Source organism: Leopardus geoffroyi, chromosome D4 (genome assembly GCF_018350155.1).
Source record: "Leopardus geoffroyi isolate Oge1 chromosome D4, O.geoffroyi_Oge1_pat1.0, whole genome shotgun sequence".
In the NCBI taxonomy this organism is placed as follows: Eukaryota; Metazoa; Chordata; class Mammalia; order Carnivora; family Felidae; genus Leopardus; species Leopardus geoffroyi.
The window spans coordinates 72,998,363-73,009,359 of record NC_059342.1 but is presented as its reverse complement, the minus strand read 5'-3'; the positions used below and the strand labels follow the sequence as shown (position 1 = coordinate 73,009,359).

The following is a 10,997-nucleotide window of genomic DNA, read 5'->3' as shown; positions in this document are numbered from 1 at the left end:
CAAACACTGAGGTTACATATTTGAGGACACCCAAAGAGCCAGACCCCTTCCTTCTCCTGATCCTCACTAGGGGCTGTATTGTGGACAAGACATTTTGTGGTCTCTAGAGGGTTGACTCCTCAGCATGAGACAGTGAAAGAACTTCAAGCAGAAGATCTTGGTTCCACACTTGTAAGCTAAGTGTTTCAAGCAGCAAAATGGGACATAATACTCAAGACCTACTCAAAGAATTACTGTAATGCTTAAATAAAGTAGGGGATGGGGGTGCCTGGGTGGCTCAGTCGGTTGAGCGTCTGACTTCGGCTCAGGTCATGATCTCGCGGTCCATTTGTTCGAGCCCCATGTCGGGCTCTGTGCTGACAGCTCAGAGCCTGGAGCCTGCTTCGGATTCTGTGTCTCCCTCTCTCTCTACCCCTCCCCCACTCATGCTTGCTCTCTCTCTCTTTCTCTCTCTGTCAAAAATAAGTAAACATTAAAAAATTAAAAAAAAATAAAGTAGGGGATGTGAAGTGGTTTGTAAACGGTGAAGAACACATATACACGTATATCTATATAAATATTCATATGTATACTAGTTACTGTTATTGGCCTTTGTAACTTTCACTATTCTGTTCCTCTCTGGAAGCCCCTTTTTCTCCAGAAGCCCCTTCTTCTCTTTTCTAGCAAATCATTTCCTTCTCTCTCCTTTGGGAAAATTCAACCATTCTTTCTGAAGAATTTGTGAACTAAATTTATAGACTGAATCATCCAGCATTAATTTCCTCAAAATCTGCACATACGATTGGGTCCTGCTGGCACTAAACACTGGGCCTTTAGGGAAAGGCGATGGGCATGTCTGGGTTGCAGAGCAAGTTAATGACCTTGATTCTTCACTTGAACATATCTGAATAGGTCCAGAAATATCACTGGCTTAATGACCCATAGGGTTGCAATATCAATACTTTTTCAGAAAACATGAAAAGCTTAATGACTGCACTGACAATTAGAGAGAGCTTCTCAGTTGGATGTGGTAGGAGAAGAAGGAAGCCTGGCCAGTAAGACAGCTTTATTTTCAGGAAGGAGCTAGACAGAGAAAACCAGACTTTGCTCATAGTCATTTCAGGCCGACTACACATTCTAGGACAAAAGAAAGTCTCAACAGAAAACTTTTTTTTTTTTTTAATTTTTTTTTTTAACGTTTATTTATTTTTGAGACAGAGAGAGACAGAGCATGAACGGGGGAGGGTCAGAGAGAGAGAGGGAGACACAGAATCCGAAGCAGGCTCTGGGCTCTGAGCTGTCAGCACAGAGCCCGACGCGGGGCTCGAACTCACGGACCGTGAGATCATGACCTGAGCCGAAGTCGGACGCTTAACCGACCAAGCCACCCAGGCGCCCAACAGAAAACTTTTTAAAAGTAGAAACTGTACAGGTAACACTCATTCTTCTAATAGCCCTTGGGTCAAAGAGAAAATAAAAAGTGAGTTAGAGATTAAAAATGAACCAAACTGAAAACATTCCATATCAAAATGCATGAGATTTGCTAAATACACTCTCATAACATCATACTCTTGAATGACTTTGTTAGAAAATTGTCCTGAAAATAAGCAAACTGATTATTTAGCTGAAAAAGCTAGAGAAAGTAAACCAAATGAAAAAATAATAGAGCGAATCATGGGGTACCTGGGTGGCTTAGTCGGTTAAGTATCCGACTCTTGATCTCAGATCCAGTCTTAATCTCAGGGTTATGAGTTCAAGCCCTGCACTGGGCTCACACTGGACATGAAGCCTACTTTAAAAAAAATAGAGGGGTGCCTGGGTGGCTCAGTCAGTTAAGCCTCTGACTCTTGATTTTGGCTCCAGTCATGATCTCATGGTTCATGGGACTGAACCCCATGTTGGGCTCTGAGCTGATGGTGTGGAACCTGCTTGGGATTCCCTCTCTTTCCCTCTCTCTCTGCCCCTTCCCTGCTTGCTCTCTCTCTCTCTCTCTCTCTCAAAAATAAACTTAAAAAAACAATAGCATGAATCAATAAAAAATAAAACATAAATTAATGAACTAGAAAAGATATAAATTGGGATAGATTAAAAAGTGAAAATATGTAGGGGTGCCTAGCTGGCTCAGTTGGAAAAGCATTCAACTCTTGATCTCCAGGTTGTGAGTTTGAGCTCCATGTTGGGTGTAGAGACTACTTAAATAAATTTTTTAAAAAGCTTAAAAAATGAAAATGTGGGGTAACTGGGTGGCTCAGTCAGTCAAGCCACTGAGCTCAGGTCATGATCTCATGGTTCATGGGTTCAAGCCCACAAAGGGCTATCTGCTGTCAGCATCAAGCAGACTTTGGATCCTCTGTTCCCCTCTTTCTCTGCCCCTCCCCCACTTGCATGCTCACTCTCTCTCTCCCTCTCAAAAATAAACATATTTTAAAAATTGAAAATATGTAATCTTTGGAGAGACCTACTTTGACAAACTTCTAGTGGTTGTGACAGCAAGAAAGAGAAAGAAGAAGAAAGGAAATACATATTTAAATAACATTAGGAATGCGAAAGATAGTAAACTATAGAAAATGAATCAATAATATGAAAGAACGTTATATACTTTGTACATATTAACTTGAAAATCTAGGTAACCTGAATAATTTTCTAGCAAAATGCAAATTACCAAAGTTAGTTCAATAAGAAGTAAAAGATCTGAAGAGCCCCCAAAATATGGTGAATGATGGTCAGGGATGTACATCACTCCTAAGGAGTTGGCTTTATGGAGTCTATTCAGCTTTTGCATTTAAACAGTTTTGGAGCATAGGAAAAAGAAAGTTTCTTCATTTTTTTCTACTCCAAATCTAGCAGATATATAATAAAAAGTGTATGAATATAAAGGTAAACAGACAATGTTTGTTTTGCACAGTGCCAGGTTAAAGTAAGGCATGTTTAGAGTGTGCATGTTAGAACCGTGCAAAGCGAGAACAAGGCTCCAACACACGGCTCTGATATGCACGAGCAGCAATTAACATGGTACCATGGAAAACAAGGGCTGCCTCTATTATCAAATCAGATTCAGAACTGCAGGAAAGCAATACTACATCGAGACAAGTAGGGATTGTTGCAGAGTGTAAACATGATTCGGTCTTAATAAACATGTTAATATCATTGACTTACTCATAGAGAAAGTAACATGGACTTGCTGAGTACTGAAAAATGACTTGAAAGTATGATATCCATTTGAAATTTTCTTTCTTTTTTTTTTTTTTTTTATTTATTTTTGAGAGAGAGAGAGACAGAGCGTGAGCGGGGGAGGGCCAGAGAGAGGGAGACACAGAATCCGAAGCAGGCTCCAGGCTCTGAGCCATCAGCACAGAGCCCCACGCAGGGCTCGAACCACGAACCATGAGAACATGACCTGAGCCGAAGTCGGATGCCCAACCGACTGAGCCACCCAGGCGTCCCTCCATGTGAAATTTTTAAGAATTCAAATTAAATTTAGATTGGAAGAAAAAAAATCCAATCCTTTTACTATGATGAAGAGTATTTTACAGACCAGAACTATAAATATTATACCTACGATGGAAATGTTAGAAATTTTTTTTTATAATGTCAGGAATAGGATGAGCTTGCTGAATATAATTACTGTTATATAACACACTGTTCTGGAGGTCCTAGCCAACCAGGCATGACAAGAAAAAAAACGACACACACACACACACACACACACACACACACACACGTATGTATGTATATGTGTATACTAAAGGAAGAAGATAAAAATATAATTGTTTGCTGATAATCTGATTGTTGGTCTAGGAAATTTCCAAGAGATTCAGCTGAAAAGCCATCAGTGGGATAGTTATATGCAAAATATAAACATGCAACAGCTTTCTTACATACCAGTAAAAACCAGTTAAAACAACTATGACTCCCAAACTTAACTGGTTTCAGATTTTTATGTTGTCACTTGCAACTCCCTACATGCAGGTGTTAACCTCTCTTTGTATTAGTTGGGATTCCTTTGGTTGCAAGAGATAAGCCAAATTTGAACAAGCCTCGGCAGGGATGTCAGCATTAGTGGTCTCCAAGACCATCAGGACTCTTCTCCCATCTCCGCTTCTCTGTGTAGAGTGGCTTTCTTTATATAGCTTACAACATAACCCCCCAGCACTCCCTAAGGTTTGCATCTTACAGCTTCAGGTACTGGCAATGTTCCGACTCTTATTTTCAACAGAAAAAAAATCTAAAGAAAGGATTCTGGTTGTCCCACTCCTGATCCAAACATCCAACCAAAAGGTAGGCTGTTGTACTAACATGATGGCTTCTTCAGTAACAATTGGGACTAGAGGAATGGCTCCTTAATAAGGGATGTTGAGAAAAAAGCCTTTTGCCTGTAGTACTTAAAAACAACACAAGACACGACAAGAAACCAACCAACCTCTGATAGCTTCCTGTTGCCCTTAGACTAAATTTCAAACTGTTCACCTTGTAAGCAAGTCTTTACATAATTTGCTTTCACCCTCTGGTACATTGGTTGCAAAGACAGCCACAACTGCTCCCCTCCCTACTCCCACCCCTCTCTGCAATGCTGCTCCTCCCATCAAGGGGTGGAACCTATTTTTCCCATCCTTGGAATCTGGGCTGGCCATGACTTCTTTTGACTAAAGAACATGGCAAAAGTTAACTGTGTGTGAATTCCAAACTTAGGCCTCAAGAGATGCTGCTTTCATCTGCTTTGGTCTTATAGGTTCCAACAGGTTGCGCTTTCATCAGCTTAGTACATAATGTTACCAAGTGAGGAAGCCCAGTTAGACCATGTAACATGTGAAGCAGAGACAAGATGTCTCCCATCTAATACCCTGCACCCACATGTTAGATACTCCAAGTGACCAGTAGAAGAACTACCCAGCTAAGAACAACCCATAGAATCATGAGCAAATAAAATGTATGTTGCTTTAAGCCACTAAGCTTTTGAGCGGTTTGTTATGCAGCTATCATTAACTGGTAGACACACTATTTCTCTAGCCTAATCTGCTGTTTTCTCTGTATATTATTTTCCAGCCTCACTGAACTCTGTGCCATTCACAGGAACCATCAGGTACTCTTATGCCTCTAAGTCTTTGCACTCTACTTCCTATGTCCAGAATGCCTTTTTCTTCTAACCTTCTCTATTTGGAAAGTCTCTCTTATTTCAGATCTAGCTCAAATTCTGCTGTCTACATAAAGGCTTTTCCAGCTTCCCTAAGCAAAGTTACTCTCTCATCTAGGATCCCACAACACTTAATTTAATTTTTTATTATGGCCTTCTCCATATTGCAGAGCTTCTTATCTATTTTTATGTCTGCTTCTCAAAATGGACTGAGAGCTCCCTGAAGGCAAGAATGACATCTTATACATGACCAGGTCTTCAACACACAGCAGAACGCCTGCAATACATCAGTGATCCACAATGAACTGATAAACACAGTTAAGTCAATGAATTTACCTCACAGTCAGGACAGCCAAACTGACTTAACATGCAGAATGTTTCTCTTGATTTACATAGAATACCACAGATTACAAAGTAAAACCACAGCAAAAGCAATTCCTGGAGAAATGTCAAGTCATACAACTTATATTGTATGTACATAAGAAACCATTCATTCTGGCCCATGTTGGCTGCCTCCTTAGTTTTCTCAGACTGAATTTTGGTTGGTGGTTATTTGTCCAGGTTACCAAGGTCTTTAAATTTGTTATAAAGACATCACATGAAACTATTTTTCTTCATTAATGACTCTGTATAGAATCACCATGTCAAAATTCACCATGGATTATAAACTTGGTTTCTTTGATGTCAAAATGACCAAAGAGAAGTAAGAAAGAGCATGGTCATGGGGTCGAGGACTCCAGAAAGAACAGAGTAAGAAAAGGCTGACTTGCATGGCAAGTTCCAAAACTACACAGTAATCTTTGACACTTGAAAGAGTTATAAGACAAGCCAATGAAGAGTTACTTTTGGGGAATGTCTCAAATCCCTCTGTGGATAATCTTACCTAGGAGGATGAAAAAAGTGGAGAAATGTTTATGAACTACAAGTACTCTTCTAGGAAAATAAAATGAATCCTGAAGTAACCGTTGCTGACAACAAAAATTTACTTCATTCTTGCAGTTACCAAATTTTAATTTATTCAGAAAGATAAGTGTGGAACCTCAAGATGCTCTATTTTCCAATGAGTGAGTCTAGGTCACTGAAATAGCAACCTTGAGGGAGATGGGTCGGGGAGGATCAGAGCACACCTGTGAAAATAACTTGTATGAAAAATACTATGTGAAACTTACAGTAGGCAACAGAGTGAGACTGGAGGGTACACCCCACTTATTTAGATGATATTTTGAAGTCTGATTTGACTCCTTGCTTTCTCCCTTGAACAAACAACTAAATTTGAGGCTCACCAGCTACCAAATCATGATCAAGAGCTGTTACCTACCTTGTCTGCTGTCAGCTATAACTATCTTTAAAGACACATCTAGATTAAAAATATCTTGGGGTACCTTGGTGGCTCAGTCGACTGAGTGTCTGACTCTTGATTCCAACTCAGGTCATGATCTTGCGATTTGTGGGTTTGATCACTGTGTTGGGCTCTGTGCTGCTTGGGATTCTTTCTGCCTGTCTCTCTGCCCCCTCTCCCATGCATGTGTGTGCACTCTCCCTCTCTTAAAATAAGCAAATTTGCTTAAAATAAGCATATATATACATATATATACACACACATTGGGACCAAGAAGGTGAGACTAAAGAATATGGATTTTGGATGCCACAATTCCTTCTTTTTGTTAAATATTGGCTAATCCTTTAAGATACTGGCCTCTTTCTTAAGTTATTAAAAATGTTTATTTTGAGTGGCCCATGTGAATAGATTACAGAGGACTGAAATACATCTTCTTTCTCACCCATTATTCCTCTAGCTAACACAGGGGAAACTAAGAAATACCAGTGCAGGGGTGATAAGGCACACTCTACCAGACAGATGGGACATTTTCTTCACCTGGGTTGCAAAACTTATCTAATCCTTAGAGAGTGTGGACAAATTAGGTTCTTTTCAGGGATTCCTGCATGGAAATGTAAAGGTTCCCAGTAAGAGACAACTGTCTTCATAGTGACTTCACAAAGGTTAAAAGACAAGACCCTCGAGCCTAGAAAAGTTTAGTAGGGATGAAGAAATTGTGATGGGGTATGTGAGAACGGTGAATTTTAAAATTATTAATAAAGGCGAAGTGGTTATATTTTACTGATTTTTTATTATGGTAAAAGGCTTACAACATTTACCATCTTAACCATATATAATTATACAATGCAGTGGCATTAAGTACATTTGTAACATTGCACAACCACTACCACTATTCATTTCCAGAACTTCTTCATCATATTAAACTGTACTCATTCGACAATAACCCCACACTTCCTCCTCCCCCGGCCCCAGGTAACCTCTATCATACCTTCTATCTTTATGACCTTGCTTCTTCTAGATATCTTACATAAATGGAATAATACATACTTGTCCTTTTGTTTCTGACTTTTTTCAGTTAGTATAACATTTTCTAGGTTCATTCACGCTATAAGCATCTGTCAGTACTTCACCTCTCTTTATTGCCAAATAATATTCCATCATATGGATATGCCACATTTTATCTATTCATCTGCTCATGCCATTTGGGTTACTCCTACGTTTTGGCTATTGTGAATAAGGCTACAAAAAGTACGCTTGAACTCAGATTTTTCACAGATATATATGTTTTTACTTTTCTGGGTATATGCATAGGAGTGGAATTGCTGGGTGAAAGAGTAACTCTATGTTCAAAAACTTGTGGGGAAATGCCAGATTGTTTCCAAAGCAGCTATACCATTTTATATTCCCACCAGAAGTGTAAGAGGCTTCCAATTGCTCTTCATCTGCACCAACACTTGTTATTATCTTTTTACAAAATGTTATTATTATAGTCTTTCTATTGGATGTGAAATGGAATCTCATGTGGTTTTGATTTGCATTTCCTTGATGTCTAATGAAGTTGAGTGTTTTTTCGTGTGCTCATTGGCCATTTGTTTATCTTTTTTTTTTTTTTTTTTTTGCTTATCTTCTTTATGATAACTGTTTAATGTCTTGTCTAATTCTAAAATCTGTTAGATCTGGGTTGGTTTTGATTGATTCATTCTTTTAAGGGATATGTTCTTGCTTCTTTGCATGTCCAATAATTTTTGACAGACATTGTGAATTTTATTTCTTTGGTTCTGTATATATTTATGTTCCTATAAATATTCTTAAGCTTTGTTCTGGGACACAGTTAAGTTACTTGAAAATCATTCAATCCTTCTATGTCTTGCCTTTTTTTTTTTTACTTAAAAAATTGTGATATAAATGACACATAACACTATATTAGTTTCAGATGTACAACACAATGATTCAATGTTTGTATATACTGGGGCGCCTGGGTGGCGCAGTCGGTTAAGCGTCCGACTTCAGCCAGGTCATGATCTCACGGTCCGTGAGTTCGAGCCCCGCGTCAGGCTCTGGGCTGATGGCTCATGATGGCTCAGAGCCTGGAGCCTGTTTCCGATTCTGTGTCTCCCTCTCTCTCTCTCTGACCCTCCCCCGTTCATGCTCTGTCTCTCTCTGTCCCAAAAATAAATAAACGTTGAAAAAAAAATTTTTTTAAAGAATAAAGAAAAAAAAAAAGAAAAAAGAAAAAATGTTTGTATATACTGAAAAATGATTACCATAGTCTAGCTAACATCCATCATCACACATAGTTAAATTTTTTGTATTGTAATGGGAACTTTTAAGATCTACTCTCTTAGCAACTTTTAAATATACAATACAGTATTATCAACTATTGTCACCAAACTGTACATCATATTCCCACGACTTATTTATTTTATAACTGGAAGTTTAAACCTTTTGACCACCTTCCCCATTTTACTCTCCTTCCCAATGCTCCTCCCCAGCACCTCCAGCAAACACAATCTTTTCTATTTGTCTATGAGTTTGGGTGTTTTGTTGTTGTTGTTGTTGTTTTGTTTTGCTTTTAGATTCCACATATAAGTGAGATCTTAAGGCATTTGTCTTTCTCTGACTTACTTCACCTAGCATAATGCCCTCTAGGTCCATTCATGTTGTTGCAAATGACAGGATTTCCTTCTTTTTTATAGCTGCGTAATATCCCATTGTGTATATATGCACCACATTTTTTTTTTTATCCATTCATCCATTGATGGACACTTAGGTTGCTTCCATGTCTCGGCTATTGTAAATACTGGTGCAATGAACATGAGGGTGCCTAAATCTTTTTGTTTTTGTTTCCTTCAGATACCTGGAAGTGGAATTGATGGATCATACAGTAATTCCATTTTTAATGTTTTGAGGAACCTCTATTCTGTTTCCCATAGTGGCTACACTAATTTACATTCCAACAATAAAGCACAAGGGTTCCCTTTCCACATTCTCACTAACACCTGTTATTTCCTGTCTTTTTGATATTAGCCATTCTGACAGGTATGAGGTGGTATCTCATTGTGGTTTTGATTTGCATTTCCCTGATGATTAGTGATGCTAGCACCTTTTCATGCACCTGGGTCTAGCTTTTAAGATTTGTTGGGTGGGATTAGAACAGAGCTTGGTCTAGAGCTAACTATTCTCTACATCTGATACAAGACCTTTCTCAGTACTCTCATTTGTTACCTTTCTCTAAAGGATTTGTTGCTATCTGTTCTGCTGAAAACACTTTGTTGCACATATTGTGCTCTGGTTGTTATAGCAGAAGGGTAATTTTGGGCCCTTTTCCTCTTATGGCCACAAGCGGAAATTTTTCATTATTTTCAAATCTGCTGGATTATTTTGATTAGTATGTTGTTGCTTGCTCATTTTTATAATTCTTATCATTTCTGTAAATATTTCACATATATTAGTCTATAATCTACTGCCTAAAGTCCTTGGTGTCTAAATCTATTGCTTGCTGTGTCTATGCAACCTCATTCATAGTGATCTATTTCCTTGAGTGGCTGTTTTTTTTTTTTTTTTAACTGCTTATTTTTGACAGAGGGAGTGTGAGACAGGGAGTGGCAAAAAGAGAGGGAGACAGAGAATCTAAAGCAGGCTCTCTGCTGTCAGCATAGAGCCCACTGTGGAGCTCGAACCCATGAACCGTGAGATCATGCCCTGAGAAGAAGTTGGTTGCTTAACTGACTGAGCCACCCAGGCACCCCTCCTCCCCCTAACCTTTATTAATGAACACATATTTAGCTGACTTTAATCTGCAAAAAAACTAAACCCCTACCTTTTGGGTGTTTCACTTCAAAGATTATTAGCATATGACTCTGTGAGGAGACAAATGTAGGGCCTAGAACCTCTTAAGGCTCCTTTCAGTGTCCTCTCCTAAATCCAGGATTCTTCAGTGATGTATCTGTCTCTTCCCTTCCTTAATGATGTTATACATCTAAACCCTCAGGAGAACCCTGCCTTTCATATGTGCTACTGCTCACTGCTCACTGCTCCAGTTCCAGCTGTCTTGTGTGTGTGTGTGTGTGTGTGTGTGTGTGTGTGTGTGTGTCCGAGTGTGTGCACGTGCACATGCACACTGTGGATGTTTCCTCTCCTTTTTGCAAGTAGAGCAGAAAGGCCCCTCACAGTATCTATAGCACCATGCTGTCAGGAGTAGAAACCTGGAGGGGTGCCTGGGTGGCTCAGGCAGTTAATCGACCGACTATTCATCTCAGCTCAGGTCACGATCTCATGGTTTGTGAGATGGAGCCTCACGCTGGGCTCTGCACTGACAACATAGAGCCCGCTTGGGATTCTCTCTGCCCCTCCCCTGTGCACACACAATCTTGCTCTCTTTCTCTCTCTCAAAATAAATAAATAAACATTAAAAAATAAAGAAGTAGAAACCTGGATTTCTTATTTCATCTATTGTTGGTGCCCTAAACACAATACCTGAACTTGGAGATGTCACTGGCCTTGGGCTTCAGTTATGACCTCTGTGTGCAAGACCTTTAAATCTATACT

The 10,997-nt window shown here is 39.3% G+C and overlaps 1 protein-coding gene across 3 annotated transcripts in view; it reads right to left on the bottom strand.

Annotated features, from left to right (window-relative positions):
• Window positions 1-10,997, bottom strand: part of KIAA1958 (KIAA1958 ortholog) — a 161,355-nt gene that overhangs the window by 9,912 nt on the left and 140,446 nt on the right. The gene's annotated exons all lie outside the window — the stretch shown is intronic.